This window comes from Amphibalanus amphitrite, unplaced genomic scaffold, assembly GCF_019059575.1.
Source record: "Amphibalanus amphitrite isolate SeventyFive unplaced genomic scaffold, NRLGWU_Aamphi_draft 000132F_arrow, whole genome shotgun sequence".
Lineage (NCBI taxonomy): Eukaryota > Metazoa > Arthropoda > Thecostraca > Balanomorpha > Balanidae > Amphibalanus > Amphibalanus amphitrite.
In genome coordinates, this window is record NW_024881627.1 from 491604 (window position 1) to 511202 (window position 19599).

Genomic DNA, 19599 nt, shown 5'->3' on the forward strand with positions numbered 1-19599 from the left:
TCGGGGTAGATATATAGGCATATAGGTATAGATATACCGTATATTGGTATATATGTATAGGGCCTTGGGTGTTCCGCCGCTACTGATAGTTTAGCTAAGCCAAGCTAATGCATACCTACTGCTGCTACCAGAATCCAGAGGTTGTAAGTAGAAAGTAGAAACCAAGCAGAAACATCAAACAACCAAGGCCATCTAAAAACTATAAGGAAACAACCACTTTGACTTACCTATACCATCTTTAGCTGGTATTGCTGTAGCCTTGCCTTGATAATAGATATCAAATTCAATATACTTTTATTCATATACCTTTACCGCCCAGAAGATACTGATACCTACGCACCCCCCCCCCCCACCAAGTAAAAAACAAACAAACAATGGCCTTTCCTGCATAGGTAGGTACTCAGATATAGCCGTATATATGATATAGCCAATTGGTACTCAGGGTATCCATTTCCTGCATGCACATGAGTCATGACTAACGACCTCAATCTTGACACTGACTTGTTATATAAAATACTTGGTTGATATCAGTCAGGTATATTTATACGGCAGTGGCGTATCCAAGGGGGGACCCTGGGGGTCCTAGGGTCCCCCCTGGAGCAAAAAAAATTTTTTTTTTTTACTCGAAAAAAATTGAAAACACTTTGAGGGCCCTTTTCACCACTTACATTTTTTTTACATAATGAAAAGTATCAATTACATTTCTAGGGACCCTTTTAGGACTATCAGAGGACCCCTTTAGGCCAACGAGGGACCTTGTAGAGTAAATTAAGGGCCCTTTACAACGAACAGGACCTTCTCAGGCACACAGAGGGCCCTCTCAGACACACAGAGGGCCCTCTCAGGCACTCAGAGGGCCCTCTCAGGCACTCAGAGGGCCCTCTCAGACACACAGAGGGCCCTCTCAGGCACTCAGAGGGCCCTCTCAGGCACTCAGAGGGCCCTCTCAGGCACTCAGAGGGCCCTCTCAAGCACTCAGAGGGCCCTCTCAGGCCCGAGGGCCCTCTCAGACATCTTGAAGAGGTCGAAAAGAGCCCTCTGAGCTCAAAGAGGGCCCTCTGAGATCAAAAAGGGCCCTCGGAGGCAACAGAGGGCCCTACAATGCAACAATAGAGCCCCCTGTGGTCACCAAAGGGCCCTCTGAGGCGAATAGGGGTCCTTTTAGGCAAACAGAGGGCCCTTTGAGGCAAACAGAGGGCCCTCTAAAGTGGCGAATAAAGGGACCCTCTGAGACGAACGGGGGCCAGAGCCCAGAGAGCCCTCTCAGGCACTCAGAGGGCCCTCTCAGACACTCAGAGGGCCCTCCCAAGCACTCAGGGCCCTCTCAGGCACTCAGAGGGCCCTCTCAGGCACTCAGAGGGCCCTCTCAAGCACTCAGAGGGCCCTCTCAGACATCTCGAATAGGTCGAAAAGAGCCCTCTGAGGTCAAAGAGGGTCCTCTGAGATAAAAAGGGCCCTCGGAGGCAACAGAGGGCCCTCCAATGCAACAATAGAGCCCCCTGTGGTTACCAAAGGGCCCTCTGAGGCGAATACGGGGTCCTTTTAGGCAAACGGAGGGCCCTTTGAGGCAAACAGAGGGCCCTCTAAAGGGGCGAATAAAGGGACCCTCTGAGACGAACGGGGGCCAGAGCCCAGAGGGCCCTCTCAGGCACTCAGAGGGCCCTCTCAGGCACTCAGAGGGCCCTCTAAGGCACTCAGAGGGCCCTCTCAGGTACACAGAGGGCCCTATCAGGCACACAGAGGGCCCTCTCAGGCTCACAGAGGGCCCTCTCAGGCACATATAGGGCCCCCTCAGACACACAGAGGGCCCTCTCAGGTACACATATGGTCCTCTGAGACACACAGAGGGCCCTCTCAGGTACACAGAGGGGCCTCTCAGGCTCACAGAGGGCCCTCTCAGGCACACATAGGGCCCCCTCAGGCACACAGAGGGCCCTTCAGGCAAACAGAGGGCCCTCTCAGGCAAACAGAGGGCCCTCTCAGGTACACAGAGGGCCCTTTCAGGCACACAGAGGGCCCTCTAAAACACACGGAGGGCCCTCTCAGGTACACAGAGGGCCCTTTCAGGCACATAGAGGGCCCTCTCAAACACACAGAGGGCCCTCTCAGGCACACAGGAGGCCCTCTCAGGCACACAAAGGCCCTCTGAGACACACAAAGGGCCCTCTCAGACACACAGAGGGCCCTCTCAGGTACACATATGGTCCTCTGAGACACACAGAGGGCCCTCTCAGCCACACAGAGGACCCTCTCAGGTACACATAGGGCCCCCTCAGGCACACAGAGGGCCCTCTCAGGCAAACTACACAGAGGGCCCTTTCAGGCACACAGAGGGCCCTCTCAAACACACAGAGGGCCCTCTCAGGTACTCAGGGGGCCCTCCCGGGCACACAAAAGGTCCGCTAAGACCAGCAGAGGGCCTGTTAAGACGAACAGAAGGGCCTCTGAGGTACGAGGGTCAATTTCAGGCCACAAGGTATCCTATGAGGCCACCAGACGGCCCTCTTAGATTAAAGATGGTCCCTGGAGGTCACCAGAGGGCCCTCTGAGGTGAACAAAGGGCCCTCACAGCCACCTCAAAGAGGGCCCTCTGAGATCGAAGAGATCAAAGAGATCAAAGAGGGCCCTCTAAGGCGAATGGAGGGCCTTCAAAGGCCACAAAGTGCCCTCTCAGGCCACTGGAGGGCCTTCTGAGGTGATATGATGCTATGTCAGACCACCATGAGCCCTATGAGGTCATCAGGCCCTCTGAGATCAAAGAGGGTCCTTGGAAGTCATCGGAGGACCCCTTGAGGCCCCTTGAGGCGAACAAAGGCCAGAGGGCCCACCTTAGACACCACAAAGAAGTAAAAAAGATCCCTCTGAGTTCAAAGACAGCTCTCTGAGATGTAATAAGGCCATTTGAGGCCTCTGAGGGCCCTCTGATGCCACAGAGAGGCGCCCGCTGATACCAAAATAGGGTCCTCTGAAGTCTGAAGCCACCAGAGGGCCCGCTGAGGCGAATAGCGGGTCCTCACATCCACTTCAAAGAGGGCCCTCTGAAAATCAACTGGCCCTCGGAGTCAGTGTCCCAAAATTGTATTTTGGCTTGGGTGTCAGAGGGGAAAATAGGTCACCCAAAAGGGGGATAAGAGTGGACAATTGTCAGTCACAGGGCAGCCGGAGCCCTCTGAGAAGGTCACTTGAGCCTTACAACAGAGGGCCCTCTGAGGTGATATGAAGGCTATGTCAGGCCACTATGGGCTCTATGAGGTCAGCAGGCACTCTGAGGAAAAGACTGGCCCTCTGAGGGGAACAGAGGGCCCTTTAGAACAATCAGAGGACTTTTTAGGCCAACTAGGGGCCTTAAGAGGTCAACAAAGGGCCCTTTGGGACACAAACAGGGCCTCTCAGGCCACCAGGGGCCTCATGTATTAGACAAACATACGGCCATCTGAAGTAAAAGAGGACCTTTTGAGGTAAACAAGGGCCCCTGGAGAGAAAACAAAGGGCCCTTTCAGGCCCGACTGGAAAAAATGCACGCTTTCGTCGAGAACTCGAGCGTAGTTGGGCGTTTGCGCCGAAATTTTTCGGCGTACTTCGGCGTAAATCGACGGCTTGCGCCGAAATTTTCGGCGTACTTCGGCGTAAATCGACGGTTTTCTCTATCTCTCTATCGCAAACGGCTCCGGAGCAGTCGCGAAAAACCCGTCAGGGGTGGCACCAACCCCCCTCGGCCGGCGAGGGTTAAATGTCTTGGGAGTTAAACGTCTTAAATATCACTTATCTTGTCTCGTGTTCGTCTCAGGGTATTTAAGTCATGTTCAGTGAACCTGATTGTGACTCTCCCACGGCGGGAACAGTTCACCGATCGAGTGAGGTTATGGATTGTCGGATCCCCTAGTTCAGATAACGTATGCTATCGTTTGCGTATTGACCGTTGTGATTCCTGTATTTCCGGCGTGTGGTTTGCGAGCGGACGCTGGCAATCGGTCCCGCGTGGCCTGGTATCTGCCCGATCCCATCGGCCGTGCTTGCACCACGCCTGTTGAAGGCCCCGTCAGGCGTCAGTCACCGGCTGGGCACATACTGCTGATCAGAGCCGGGCAACAAAATAAAGGTTACGTTATGGAACATGCCAGTGAGTTTGTGAGTCAGGAGATTTTGTGATAGCGAACGCTGGTGCTCGGTCCCGCATGGCCTGCTGATGTCTATTGTCTGCCCGATCCCGTCGACCGTGCCAACAACCGTCTGTAGACAGTAGTCACTGGAAGACAGCCACACATACACGCCAGCCCCCCCCCCCCCGCCCCCCTCGACGAAAAGTGCGTGGCTACAGCCTGCAGCCATCAGTAAGCCTTGAAAATTTTCGGCGCATGAAGCATGGCTTGGTAAAATAATTTCGGCGCATAAACCCTTGCGCCGAAATTTCGGCGCATCACCTCCGCCGAGAACTTCAGCGTAGTGGAGGCATTTTTTCCAGTCGGGCTTTCAGGTACCTAGAAGGTCCATGGAGGCCACTAGAGTGCCCTTTGAGGCCAGTGATGGTCTGCAGAGGCCCTCAGAGGGTCCCTCTGAGGGTAACAGAGGGTCCTTAAGACGACCAGAGGACCCCCTTGAAAATGCAGGTGTCACAAGGTCCGGTTTGCATCAAAGGTCAGGTAGCTATGCCCAGTTTTGGCTCTCTGTTGCCGACGTGTCCCGAGCTGTCGCAAAAAAAAAAAACGATGTGGTGGCACCCACCCTCCCACTCGGCCGGCCAGGGTCCTAACCAGGGATGCGGAGCCGTGGAAATTTCAGACGTCTCCGGCTCCAGCTCTGGAGAAAAAATCGGCTTCGGCTCCGGCTCTGGCTCCGGCTTCGACTCCAATACTCAGTACATCCTCTATACAATTAAATACGGGTGGAAGAGAAAAGATGAAGGATTGGTTCACGTTGCTTCTGTATTTGCATAACAAGGCTATTTTGAATACCACATGTTTTACTGCCTTGTACTGTCAAACCGAACTATGTAGGTCAATAATTTTTTCCTCTTCAAAAAAGCAGCCGGAGTCGCCGCCTTTTGGACGGCTCCGGCTCCGGTTCCGGCTCCGGGCAAAATATGCCGGCTCCGGCAGGGGGCGTCGAAGTCTAGTAGGAAAATCTGGCAATCCCCGGCGTGACGTAACGTCGGGGATGACCGACGGCACCTTGCACTGAAAGATACGGCAGAACGGCTATTTTTGAAAAATGATTAAAAATACTTGGGTGCTGTTATGACACATTAAACGCTTATCAGCATATTCCTCATCATGTGATAAAGCCATATCCGTGGTCGAAAATAGCCCAGCCCCTCCCAATTTCCAAATATCGACCTTATAAGCAAAGAATGTAAGCGTAATCCTTAAGGGCGACTTTCCCTTACATATCCGTACATATGCGTCCTTATGGAAATCGGTAGTGTGGCGATAAGCGACGCGCGCGACATCTGTGGGGCGACTGTGGCGACACCTGGTGGCTGCTTTTCTGCTGTATGTAGGCATTGGGGTTTTGCCAGATATGGTTCCTACTGCTACACCACTATGTTGACCCAATACTAGAAAGTTATTTTGCCCGTAAATGGCAAGCAAATTAAAAGTATATTTATAAAATTGCTTATAAATGATTACGAGATAATAATGAAGAAGTTTTGATTGATTAATTATTTAAATATTTAACCGTGAAACTATATTCTGGTAGGTTTAGTAGAAATTAGTCCGTGCAACCTTGTATTTAGGGCCTTGGGCTCCGGCGGCTCCGGCTCCAGCTCCGGCTCCACACCCCTGCTTCCAGGGGGCGTCGAAGTCTAGTAGGAAAATCTGGAAATCCCCGGCGTGACGTCACGTCGGGGATGACCGACGGCACCTTGCACTGAAAGATACGGCAGAACGGCTATTTTTGAAAAATGATTCAAAATACTTTTGTGCTGTTATGACACATAAAACGCTTATCAGCATGTTCCTCATCATGTGATAAAGGCATATCCGTGGTCTAAAATAGCCGAGACCCTTCCAGTTTCCAACCATCGACCTGATAAGCAAAGGATGTAAGCGTAATCCTTAAGGGCGACTTTCCTTTACATATCCGTACATATGCGTCCTTATGGAAATCGGTAGTTTGGCGATTGGCGACGCGCGCGACATCTGTGCTGCGACTGTAGCGACACCTGGTTGCTGCTTTTCTGCTGTATGTAGGTATTGGGGTTTTGCCAGATGTGGTTCCTACTGCTACACCACTATGTTGACCCAATACTAGAAAAGTTATTTTGCTAGTAAAAGGCAAGCAAATTGAAAGTTGATTTATAAAATTGCTTATAAATGATTACGAGATAATAATAAAGAAATTTTGATTGAATAATTATTTAAATAATCAACCGTGAAACTATATTCTGGTAGGTTTAGTAGAAATAAGTCCGTGCAACCTTGTATTTAGGGCCTTGCCTGCTTCTAACTCGGCTTCTGAGCCACGTACCAGCACGCCAAAGGCAGCGTTCGAAAGGACGCAAACAATAATGACGAAATTACTCTGGTCATTTTTAGATCAGGTCAAAGGACAGTTCACATAGGTCATCCAAGGCTAAATTTCGCCAATTTTCTGGTCCAATTTCGACAATTTTCAGCAAACCACCGCATCACTCGGAAATGAATGCCGTGCCGGGGAAAAGCGTAGTTAATAGCTCTTTTAACCCGCGCCGGGCCGGTGCTCTGAGATTCCGCGCCGGGCCGGAAGGGGGGTGTGTCTGAACACCCCCTTCTAACTCGGCTCCTGGGCCACGTAGCGACACGCGAAAAGCGGCAATCGAAAGAACGTCCAAAATAAGGACGAAAACACTAAGCTCATTTTTTGGGTCTGTGATATCGTGAGGCTGCGCCTGGCGGAAACGATGTACTTATAGTTCAGATGTTGGCCGCCAAGAGGCGCTGTCCTCTGCCCGTATCGGCAGTCGGCCAGGCCCATGTCACTCCACTTTTGATGACATCATAAGGGGGCCTCAGGACAATAATGGCGCGGTGCGCCACAATCGCTTCATGGCTACTTACCAACAGTTGCCATTTTTGAAAATATTATTTTGAAATAAAGTTGCAAGTAATAAAAATATTGTAATAAAGTTGTTGATTAAATCGATACCATATCTAAAAACTTACTGAAAAATGATTTATTCATAGTAAAAATATAAGCTCGATGCCTTTTTACGTTGCTTTCCTGCAACTGCGGAGGATTTTTAAATCGTCTATATCTTCAAAACCGGCCATTTCTTAGCATATTGTTGCTCTTTTTTATCGCTAGAAAATTAGTTGGACGTTCCAGTGACATCAACGGTTGAGCGATATGAGTAGAGTGTCACCAACAATCTTCAAATGAAGTTAGTCATTTTTACGTTGTAAAGGAATGGAGCACCCCTTGCGAGCATCAGGGGTGACGTCACTCAGGATCTGTCTGTGCAGGGGGCATCGAAGTCTAGTAGGAAAATCTGGCAATCCCCGGCGTGACGTCACGTCGGGGATAACCGACGGCACCTTGCACTGAAAGATACGGCGGAACGGCTACTTTTGAAAAATGATTAAAAATACTTTTGTGCGATTATGACACATAAAACGCATATCAACATGTTCCTCATCATGTGATTAAGCCATATCCGGGGTCGAAAATAGCCGAGCACCTCCCGATTTCCAACCATCGACCTTATAAGCAAAGCATGTAAGCGAAATTCTTAAGGGCGACTTTCCGTTACGCATCCGTACATATGCATCCTTATGGAAATTGGTTGTGTGGCGACTGGCGACGCGCGCGACATCTGTGCGACTCCTGTGGCGACACCTGGTGGCTGCAATTTTGCTGTGTGTAGGTATGGGAGTTTTGCCAGATATGGTTCCTACTGCTACTCCGCTATTTTGGCCCAATACTATAAAGTTATTTTGCCAGTAAAAGGCAACAAAATTAAAAGTTGATTTACGAAATTGCATATAAATGGTTAAGAGATAATAATAAGGAAATGTTGATTGAACAATTTTCAAATATTGAACCGCAAAACTATATTCTGGTAGGTTTAGTAGAAAATAGTCCGTGCAACCTTGTATTTAGGGCCTTGTGTCTGTGATTGGTCGACGGGGGAGTGACTGTACCTTCTATAGATGGCCTTGCAGTCGGCCACGAGTCGGCCCCGAGCCCGGGCGCGGCGTACGTGTGTCGTGCGGGTTGGTCGGTCTGGACACTGTCGCAGTATAATACAGTCTGAACTCGTTCGTCTTGCTGTATAACCGGCGCGGCGACGGTATAAAACTTGGCGACAAGGATCAGATTTGGATCAGATGGCGGAACGGGAGGCTGGAAGCGAAGTGTGGATTTCAAGACCGGAAAATGGCGGCGGCTCGGGGAGTTCTACGGGCCGGAGTTCGCGGTGAGTCGGCAGCGCTCGGGTAAACGAGTGGCGGTGATCCGGCAAGCGAACTGGACAGTCAGTGACGGAGCCGAGGCGTGTGGTGTAAGCACGGGGACGCCGGCGGTCACGGTGATTGATGGGCGCCGTGCTGGTCGGCGGCGGCCATGTTGTAACGTTGTGCCTACGTCGCGGGGGCGTGCTAACGGAGCCGGAGGGAAGTGTTTTGTAACGGAGTGCTTAGTGCTTAGTGTAGTAGCTAGTACTTTTTGTTTCTGCCTGCATTGCATTTCGCTCGCCAGTAGGGCCGTTATTTTTATTTCTCCCGATTTTGTGCGGCGAATTCGGCGCGGAAGTGAGCCTGGCGATAGCGGCTGACACTGAAGCCTCTGATTGGTCGACCGGATCAGCTGGCTGTGTCGGGCCCGCTGATTGGCTCTGGTGAGCGGAAGTACGCCGTCCGGAGGTGCTGGCTGTGACGGGTCCGCTGGTTGGCCGGGGAAGCGCGCGGTAACCGCTCAGGCTCGGTTCGTGGGGCCTGGTCCGGCGGCCGCGGCGGACGATCAGCTGTTCAGCGCCCGGCAGCGGGATGGAGCTGCTGGGAATGCAGCCGATGGCGGCGGCACCGTACAAGCCGGGCAGCGATTTTGAAAAATGGTTGCGAGGGCTGGAACGTTACATGGTGGCTGTCAACGTACAAGGAACGGCACGACAATGCGCAATGTTGCTGCATCTGGTTGGCCCAGATATAGCGGACATAAGCGAGTCCCTGCCCGACGAGACGGAGGATGGTCAGGTCGACGAGTTCGTCCGTCTGAAAGGGAAACTGACTCGATACCTGGTTCCAGTAAGAAATGTTGTGGCAGAGCGGGGAAAATTTGAGAAAATGACAATGGAGACTGAAGAGAACCTGGAGGGTTTCCTGGGCAGACTGCGCACTCAGGCGATGCGTTGCGGATATACGGCAGCGGAAATTGACCAGCAGCTGCGAGACCGCTGCGTGCTGGGCAGCAGTGGCGAGCTGCAGCGGAGGCTGGTCCGGGAGGCGGCTCTGAAGGGAACCGACCTGACCCTTCAGGACATCAGGAAGACGGCTCGCGCGCATCAGGACGTGCTGGATTTGACGGCTCAGCTGGGGGGAGCGCCAGCGCCGGCAGCGATGGCCGCGGACACAGTTCAGGCGCTGCGGCAGTCGCAGCGACCGGAGACCGGCCGGCCGGCTGGGCACCCAGGCGCATGTTTCCGCTGCGGCGGCCGGGGCCACTGGCGGCGCGACTGCTCGGCAGCCGGGACCGGCGCAGCGCCGGGCAGTGTCGGCCCGGACGCACCGATTGACGGCGGTGGAAGAAACGGTGGCCGCGGCGGCCATCAGGGCAGCAGCTGCGACTGTCCGGCGGCGAGAGCGGCGCAGGAACAGAGCAGCTGCGACTGTCCGGCTTCGAGAGCGGTGCAGGAGCGGGGCGGCTCCCGACCGCGGGACGGCGGACGCGGCGGCTCGCACGGCAAGAGCGGAGGATGGCGCTGCTTCAAGTGCGGCAACACCGGGCACATGAAACGGGACTGCCCTCTGCGCAGTCAGGTGGCATCGCTGATAGAAGAGCCTGTGCTGACGGTGTCAACATCCGTGCCAGACCGTGGTGATCGGCTGCCGCTCGTCACGATGACGATCGAGGGCAGGCCAGTGGAGATGCTGGTCGATACCGGCTCTCCGGCAACCATCGTGCCGGCTGACAGCGTGCCAGGGCTGAAGTTGAAGACATCAGCACGCAAATGGCGGTCCTTCACGGGACAGGAGGTGCCAGTTCGGGGAGAGGCGACCGTGACGGTGGAGTACGGCGGCCAGGAGCGACGTCTCGATTTGGTAATCAGTGGTCAGTCCGGACATCGGCCGCTCCTGGGGCGCGACTGGTTGCGCGAGATCGGACTGGACTGGCGGACGATCTTCAACATCGGCGGTCTGAGCGGCGGGCGGACGCTGAAGTCAGCGACGGCGGCGCATGCAGAGGCATTCGCCGGTGGATTCGGCACGATGAAGCAGCGCGCGCATCTGACACGAAAGCCGGACGCGGTGCCGTGGCGTGTACCACCGCGACCCGTACCGTGTGCGCTGCTGCCGCAAGTGGAGACCGATGGAGCCGGCGGGCGCCTGGACGCCAGCGGAGTGAGCAGCGGGCGCCAGGACGCCGGTGATGAGGGCGGGCGCCGGAGCCCGGAGGCAGACGGGCGCCGGGACGCCGGCAGGCGCCGGAACGCCGACGGAGGCCGCCGGAACGCGGTAGTCTGCGGGCGCCGGGTCGCTGGCGAGCGCCGGGACGCTGGCAGGAGCAACGGCCGCCGGGACACTGTAGTCCGCGGGCCCGGGACGCGAACAGGAGCAGCGGGCGCCGGGACACCGACGGAGGAGGCGGGCGCCGGGACGCGGACAGGAGCAGCGGGCGCCGGGACACCGACGGAGGAGGCGGACGCCGGGACACTGTAGTTCGCGGGCGCCGGGTCGCTGGCGAGCGCTGGGACGCTGGCAGGCGCCAGCGCGCTGGTAGGCGGCGGGACGCCAGCGGCGCCGGGAGACCAGTCCGGCGGGACGCCAGCGGTGCCGGGAGGCCAGTCCGGCGGGACGCCAGCGGCGCCGGGAGGTCAGGCCGGCGGGACGCCAGCGGCGCCGGGAGGTCAGGTCGGCGGGACGCCAGCGGCGCCGGGAGACCAGTCCGGTGGGACGGCGGCGGTGCCGGGAGCCGGGTCAGTCGGGACTGCGGCGGCGCCGGGAGCCGGGTCCGTCGGGACTGTGGCGGCGCCGGGAGCCGGATACGTCGGGACTGCGGCGGTGCCGGGAGCCGGATCCGTCGGGACTGTGGCGGCGCCGGGAGCGGAGTCTGCAGCGGCGCAGCTCGGACTGATCCGACGGAGCAGGTCCGGAATCAGCAGGAGGCGGCCGCTGGGACGGTCGTGCCGGCGGCGCTCGGCGAGGCCGGTGCTGGCGCCAGCGGTGGTGCGAGGACGGCCGTGCGGGTGTCGCCCGGCGGTGCCGGCGGGGTCTCCAGCGAGGGCGCCAGGACGGCTGTACCGGGGGCGCTCGGTGGGGCCGGTGCTGGTGCCAGCGGAGGCGCGAGGACGGCCGGGCCGGCGCCGACCGGCGGTGCCGGCGGGGTCTTCAACGAAGGCACCAGGACGGCTGTACCGGTGGCGCTCGGCGGGGCCGGTGCCGGCACCAGCGGAGGCGACGGAGGAGACAGCCGAGCGGTGACAGTCCCAGCGAGCGATTTCACAGAGTGTAGCGGCGGCGCAGCGGACTGGAATCGGACCGACCGCACTCGTACGGGCGGCGGAGAGGCGGCAAGCAGTGCCGATAGGGCAGGTGGAGTGCGCGGCGGCGCAGCGGACCTGTATGGGGCTGGTCGCGCTCGTGCGGGCGGTGGAGAGACTGCGAGTGAGGCCGAGGGAACAGGCGACGAGCGCGGTGGCAGCTATGAGACTGCGGGACACAGAGTCACTGCACCGTCGGCGACAGCACAGCGGCGGTCCGGACGCCAATCCGTGCCGCCGAAAAGGCTGATAACAGAGATGGGTTAAGCGCAGAAATGGATATGTCTGTGTACAGGCGGATAAGCTGGTGTAAAGGGCAGACATTCGCGATTCGGATTTTATTGGTTTGTAGTTATGTCCGTATCGCGGCGGCAGTCCTTGTTCAGTTCGATGGCAGTTTGATGGCAGTTCGATGGCAGTTCGATGGCAGTTGTGACAGTTCGATGTTTAATGTTGGTTTAAATGCGGTACCACGTAATCGCGTGTTGTAGCGAGAGCCTGCCGCCTCGAACTCAAAGCAAGGGGGGCAGGGTGTGATATCGTGAGGCTGCGCCTGGCGGAAACGATGTACTTATAGTTCAGATGTTGGCCGCCAAGAGGCGCTGTCCTCTGCCCGTATCGGCAGTCGGCCACGAGTCGGCCCCGAGCCCGGGCGCGGCGTACGCGTGTCGTGCGGGTTGGTCGGTCTGGACACTGTCGCAGTATAATACAGTCTGAACTCGTTCGTCTTGCTGTATAACCGGCGCGGCGACGGTATAAAAGGTCAGGTCAAAGGTCAGGTCACCAGGGGTCACCAAAGGTAAAATGTTGACTATTTCAACATTTTGGAAACTGCCAACGACTATCTCGGGAACCGATAGAGCTACAGCGCCAGAGAAAAGGGCATTCAATAGCCCTTTTACAGACCTTTCTGAGTAATGTTCTCAGATTTGACCTCAGGTCAACGGTTTAGCCTCCAGAGGGCAAAAACTCCAAAAATAGCCGTTTTTACGAAAAGCGTTTTTTTTCGACAATAACTTTTGACTCAAAAGAGTCATGACATTAATTTTGCCAGCATCGTGTTCCTCTCGTCGAGACGCGTCGAATGAACTATAATTGGACCTTGAAAGGTCAACTTGAAAATTTGACCTCAGGTCAAGGTCATGACCTGACCGGAAAAGGTCATGTTACATATCATTCGATCCGCAACGTCGATTCGAACACATCTAAGGCGTTTTCAGCGCTCTAGCACGCCTCTATCAGAAGTTATTGGCGAAAAACTGTTAGATTCTGTTCGTGACCTGAGATGACCTCGGGGACATAACGAGGGGTCACAGTTGCCATTTTCCGATTCAGTGTGCCAATTTTACTTACATCTCGATGTTAGAGAGTGTCTAGAATAGCGTTCGTGCAAAACAGACGCTTTTCAATTTTCTCCCATTGACTGATAGGTAATGGAGAGGCCGCGATACTGACCTGACCTTAGGTCACCGATATCGAAATTCCGAGATAAACATTTTATAGATTATGTTGCTCTTATCAATCGCTGAAAGTTTCAAGGCAATCGATCAATCGGTGTAGCTATGACGAGCATTCTTATTTTTTTCTGAGGTGAGGTCACTTGGCGTGACCTGGTGACCTGACCTAAGGCGACCTGGGTCTGAAATTTTCACAACATGTGCGGAAAATATGCACAAACAGGTGTGGAGCGCCGCCGTTTTTTGAGATATCTGCGAAAAACCGCGGGGGGTGTTCAAACACCCCCCCCCCCCCGGCCCGGCGCGGGTTAACACCCGTTTCGCCGTTTCCATCCTCAGGACATTCAAATCCTTCTCCTCCATGCCGCAACCCATGATCCAGGCTGGACCTGGACGGGCAACTTTATACCATGCGGGCGGCTCCCATTGGAGCGCACTGCAGCTCCTAAGGAAGCACACTCGTAACCGGGTGCAGTGAGCACTTTGGGGGCTGCAGTCGGCCTGTCCTGTTGGACAGGCTCAGCCCCGGTGACTCACCAAGGTGCCCACCCAGACCAATGTCTCCCTCAATTCCTATCATCCTTCCGGCCCTGAAATGGTCTGGTCAGACCGAAAGGGTATAGCCCAACAAAACAAACAAAACTCTTTTGACACTCTTTCTGTAATTTGTGCTCAGATTTGACCTAGGGTCAACCTTCCAGCCTGGGCCCAACCCAAGGCGGGGCTAAACTGTGCTCAGATTTGACCTAGGCCTGTTAATTGTACACCTTTTATCTCGGAACATTTTTATGTTTCTACAGCTCTGTAGGGCTGACAGCTCTTCCTGCGAAACCTTTTTTGGGTCGAAAATGGCAGAACATGACGTCATTTGCGGCCAACCTATCATAGCCTCTGGAAAAAAACAATGGTCACAATGTGTAAAATGGATGCCCGTAGAGGTTCTGAAAGTTTGGTGGGGATATCTGCAGTCATTTAGGAGATAGCTACGGAAGAGTGCAGGGGGCCGTTTCGCCCCCCCCCCCCCCACGGGACGCGGGTTGAACGCCCTTTCAACCCAGTCAGTCAAGGGCCCTTTTGACTGCGGATCCCCCCTGAGAGAAATCCTGGATACGCCACTGTTTATACGTACGTACACTAACCGTCCGCGAGGCTTTTGACTTATCGTTGGAGTTGTTGAACATTCACAGCGCGCAAATTTACCGCCAAGATATTTTGTCGCCTATATTCAAGGGCGCACACAAGGGGGGGGCACACGGGCCCGTGCCCCCCCCATTCGAGTTGGGGGGCCCAGCTCGAAGGAAGAGGGGCCCATTTGAGGCGGCCGAAGGCCGCCTCAAATGGGCCTCTAACTAATCCTTAGACCACCGAAGACCGTGTACAAAGGGCCCTCAAATGGCCTTAAAGGGCCCTCAGATAGTCTCAAAAGGCCCTCAGATGGCCTCGAAGGGCCCTCAGATTACCTCAAAGGGCCCTCAGTTAGCGTCATAGGGCCCTCATCTGGTGTCAAAGGGCCCTTAGATGGTGTCAAAGGGCCCTCAGATAGCCTCGAAGGGCCCCAGATGGCCTTAAGGGGCCCTCAGATGACTTCAAAGGGCTCTCAGATGACCTTAAAGGGCCCTTAGATGGCCTCAAAGGGCCCTCAGCTAACGTCAAACGCCAGATGGTGCCAGATGGCCCTCAGCTGGCGCCAAATGGCCATCAGAAGGCCTCAAACGGTCCTCAGCTGGAGTCCAGCGGTCCTCAGTTGGCGTCAAGCGGCCCTCAAAAAGCCTCAAGGGGCCCTCAGAAGGCCTTAAAGAGCATCAAAGGGTCTTGAGCTAGCGTCAGAGGGCCCCCAGCTGATGTCAGAGGGCCTTGAGCTAGCGTCAAACTTAAAGGGCCCTTAGCTGGTGTCAGAGGGCCCCAGTTGGTGTCAGGTGGTCATCCATTGGCGTCTAATGGCCATCAGAAGGCCCAAAAACGGTCCTCAGCTGGCGTCCAACGGTCCTCAGCTGACGTCAAGAGTCCCTCAAAAGGCCTCAAAGACCCCTCGACTGCTCAAAGGGCCCTTAGAAGGCCTCAATGGGAACTCAAGAGACGTTAAACGGCCCTCAAAAGGCTTGAAAGGGCCCTCTGCTGATAGCAAAGGGCTCGCACCTGAGTCAATAAGAGCCTTGTCAAAAAACGGACCTGAGAAACCTTGCCGCCCCTGGTTATCTGCGGGACTCCTACAGTTACCTGAGTGGCCCCCGTTTACTGAGGGGCCCTGGTTATTGATGGGGTCCCTGGTTACTTGAGGCCATCTGAGGGCCCTTTAAGGCCATTTGAGAGCCCTTTGAGGTCATCTGAGGGCCCCTTAAGGCCTGGTTACCAGAGGGGCCCATGGTCACCTGGTGGCCCCTGATCAATTGAAACCCCTGGTCATCTGAAACGCCCCTGATTACCTAAAGGATCCCTGATCACTTGGATTCAGTGACATAGCAAGGGAGCGAGGGGGTACGTGCCCGTTCTCGGGTTTAGGGTTTCTTCGAAACCGAGGGGCCCTGCGGCGCCAGTTGGCAGCAGAGGGTTCGCGCTGGCCGCACTTCAACTCGGAAGGACACCACAGGCTTGTGGGGGCACGTTATTGGCTCCTATGTAGCCACAATTATCTTCATAAAGGCCCAATGCCGGTTTCTGAGATGTCCGTGAAGTTGGCGACGTCGCCAGCGACTTTTCCAGCGACGAGCACCGATTTTAGCCAAAACCTCGTTCAAGGTCAATTGGACCATGAGGATCACGAAAATCGAACCCATTCTTCCCTAAACCTTGACCTTCAAGGTCAATTTCAAGGTCAAAGGACGGGGAACTGAAAAAGTGCCAGTAAATATTGTCCGATTTTCAAAATCTTGGCACCAAAATGTAGCCCGTGCAAAGTTCTAGCCGCACATCGAAAACCATTTTCATCAAGGTCAAACTTCAAGGTCAAATTCAAGGTCGAAAGACGGGGAACTGAAAAAGTGCCAGTAAATATTGTCCGATTTTCAAAATTTTGGCACCAAAATGTAGCCCGTGCAAAGTTCTAGCCGCACATCGAAAACCATTTTCATCAAGGTCAAACTTCAAGGTCAAAGTCAAGGTCAAATGACGGGGAACTGAAAAAGTGCCACTAAATATTGTCCGATTTTCAAAATTTTAGCACCAAAATGTAGCCCGTGCAAAGTTCTAGCCGCACATTGAAAACCATTTTCATCAAGGTCAAACTTCAAGGTCAAATTCAAGGTCAAAGGACGGGGAACTAAAAAAGTGCCACTAAATATTGTCCGATTTTCAAAATTTTGGCACCAAAATTTAGCGCTTGCAAAGTTCTAGCCGCACATCGAAAACCATTTTCATCAAGGTCAAACTTCAAGGTCAAAGTCAAGGTCAAATGACGGGGAACTGAAAAAGTGCCACTAAATATTGTCCGATTTTCAAAATTTCGGCACCAAAATGTAGCCCGTGCAAAGTTCTAGCCGCACATCGAAAACCATTTTCATCAAGGTCAAACTTCAAGGTCAAATTCAAGGTCAAAGGACGGGGAACTGAAAAAGTGCCAGTAAATATTGTCCGATTTTCAAAGTTTTGGCACCAAAATGTAGCCCGTGCAAAGTTCTAGCCGCACATCGAAAACCATTTTCATCAAGGTCAAACTTCAAGGTCAAATTCAAGGTCAAAGGACGGGGAACTGAAAAAGTGCCAGTAAATATTGTCCGATTTTCAAAATTTTGGCACCAAAATGTAGCCCGTGCAAAGTTCTAGCCGCACATCGAAAACCATTTTCATCAAGGTCAAACTTCAAGGTCAAATTCAAGGTCAAAGGACGGGAAACTTTAAAATGCTACGTCGCCAGCGACTTTTCCAGCGACGAGCACCGATTTTAGCCAAAACCTCGTCCAAGGTCAATTGGACCATGAGGATCACGAAAATCGAACCCATTCTCCCCTAAACCTTGACCTTCAAGGTCAAATTCAAGGTCAAATGACGGGGAACCGAAAAAGTGACACTAAATATTGTCCGATTTTCAAAATTTTGGCACCAAAATGTAGCGCGTGCAAAGCTCTAGCCGCACATCGAAAACCATTTTCATCAAGGTCAAACTTCAAGGTCAAATTCAAGGTCAAAGGACGGGGAACTGAAAAAGTGCCAGTAAATATTGTCCGATTTTCAAAATTTTGGCACCAAAATGTAGCCCGTGCAAAGTTCTAGCCGCACATCGAAAACCATTTTCATCAAGGTCAAACTTCAAGGTCAAAGTCAAGGTCAAATGACGGGGAACTGAAAAAGTGCCACTAAATATTGTCCGATTTTCAAAATTTTGGCACCCAAATGTAGCCCGTGCAAAGTTCTAGCCGCACATTGAAAACCATTTTCATCAAGGTCAAACTTCAAGGTCAAATTCAAGGTCAAAGGACGGGGAACTGAAAAAGTGCCACTAAATATTGTCCGATTTTCAAAATTTTGGCACCAAAATGTAGCCCGTGCAAAGTTCTAGCCGCACATCGAAAACCATTTTCATCAAGGTCAAACTTCAAGGTCAAAGTCAAGGTCAAATGACGGGGAACTGAAAAAGTGCCACTAAATATTGTCCGATTTTCAAAATTTTGGCACCAAAATGTAGCCCGTGCAAAGTTCTAGCCGCACATTGAAAACCATTTTCATCAAGGTCAAACTTCAAGGTCAAATTCAAGGTCAAAAGACGGGGAACTGAAAAAGTGCCACCAAATATTGTCCGATTTTCAAAATTTTGGCACCAAAATGTAGCGCTTGCAAAGTTCTAGCCGCACATCGAAAACCATTTTCATCAAGGTCAAACTTCAAGGTCAAAGTCAAGGTCAAATGACGGGGAACTGAAAAAGTGCCACTAAATATTGTCCGATTTTCAAAATTTCGGCACCAAAATGTAGCCCGTGCAAAGCTCTAGCCGCACATCGAAAACCATTTTCATCAAGGTCAAACTTCAAGGTCAAATTCAAGGTCAAAGGACGGGAAACTTTAAAATGCTACGTCGCCAGCGACTTTTCCAGCGACGAGCACCGATTTTAGCCAAAACCTCGTCCAAGGTCAATTGGACCATGAGGATCACGAAAATCGAACTCATTCTCCCCTAAACCTTGACCTTCAAGGTCAAATTCAAGGTCAAATGACGGGGAACCGAAAAAGTGACACTAAATATTGTCCGATTTTTAAAATTTTGGCACCAAAATGTAGCGCGTGCAAAGCTCTAGCCGCACATCGAAAACCATTTTCATCAAGGTCAAACTTCAAGGTCAAATTCAAGGTCAAAGGACGGGGAACTTAAAAAGTGCCAGTAAATAATGTCCGATTTTCAAAATTTTGGCACCAAAATGTAGCCCGTGCAAAGTTCTAGCCGCACATCGAAAACCATTTTCATCAAGGTCAAACTTCAAGGTCAAAGTCAAGGTCAAATGACGGGGAACTGAAAAAGTGCCACTAAATATTGTCCGATTTTCAAAATTTTGGCACCAAAATGTAGCCCGTGCAAAGTTCTAGCCGCACATTGAAAACCATTTTCATCAAGGTCAAACTTCAAGGTCAAATTCAAGGTCAAAGTACGGGCAACTGAAAAAGTGCCACTAAATATTGTCTGATTTTCAAAATTTTGGCACCAAAATGTAGCGCTTGCAAAGTTCTAGCCGCACATCGCAAACCATTTTCATCAAGGTCAAACTTCAAGGTCAAAGTCAAGATCAAATGACGGGGAACTGAAAAAGTGCCACTAAATATTGTCCGATTTTCAAAATTTTGGCACCAAAATGTAGCCCGTGCAAAGTTCTAGCCGCACATTGAAAACCATTTTCATCAAGGTCAAACTTCAAGGTCAAATTCAAGGTCAAAGGACGGGGAACTGAAAAAGTGACACTAAATATTGTCCAATTTTCACAATTTTGGCACCAAAATGTAGCGCGTGCAAAGTTCTAGCCGCACATTGAAAACCATATTCATCAAGGTCAAACTTCAAGGTCAAAGTCAAGGTCAAATGACGGGGAACCGAAAAAGTGACACTAAATATTGTCCGATTTTCAAAATTTTGGCACCAAAATGTAGCGCGTGCAAAGCTCTAGCCGCACATCGAAAACCATTTTAATCAAAGTCAAACTTCAAGGTCAAATTCAAGGTCAAATGACGGGGAACTGAAAAAGTGACACTAATTATTGTCCGATTTTCAAAATTTTGGCACCAAAATGTAGCGCGTGCAAAGTTCTAGCCGCACATCGAAAACCAGTTTCATCAAGGGCAAACTTCAAGGTCAAATTCAAGGTCAAAGGACGGGAAACTTTAAAATGCTACGTCGCCAGCGACTTTTCCAGCGACGAGCACCGATTTTAGCGAAAACCTCGTTCAAGGTCAATTGGACCATGAGGATCACGAAAATCGAACCCATTCTCCCATAAACCTTGACCTTCAAGGTCAAATTCAAGGTCAAAGGACGGGGAACTGAAAAAGTGC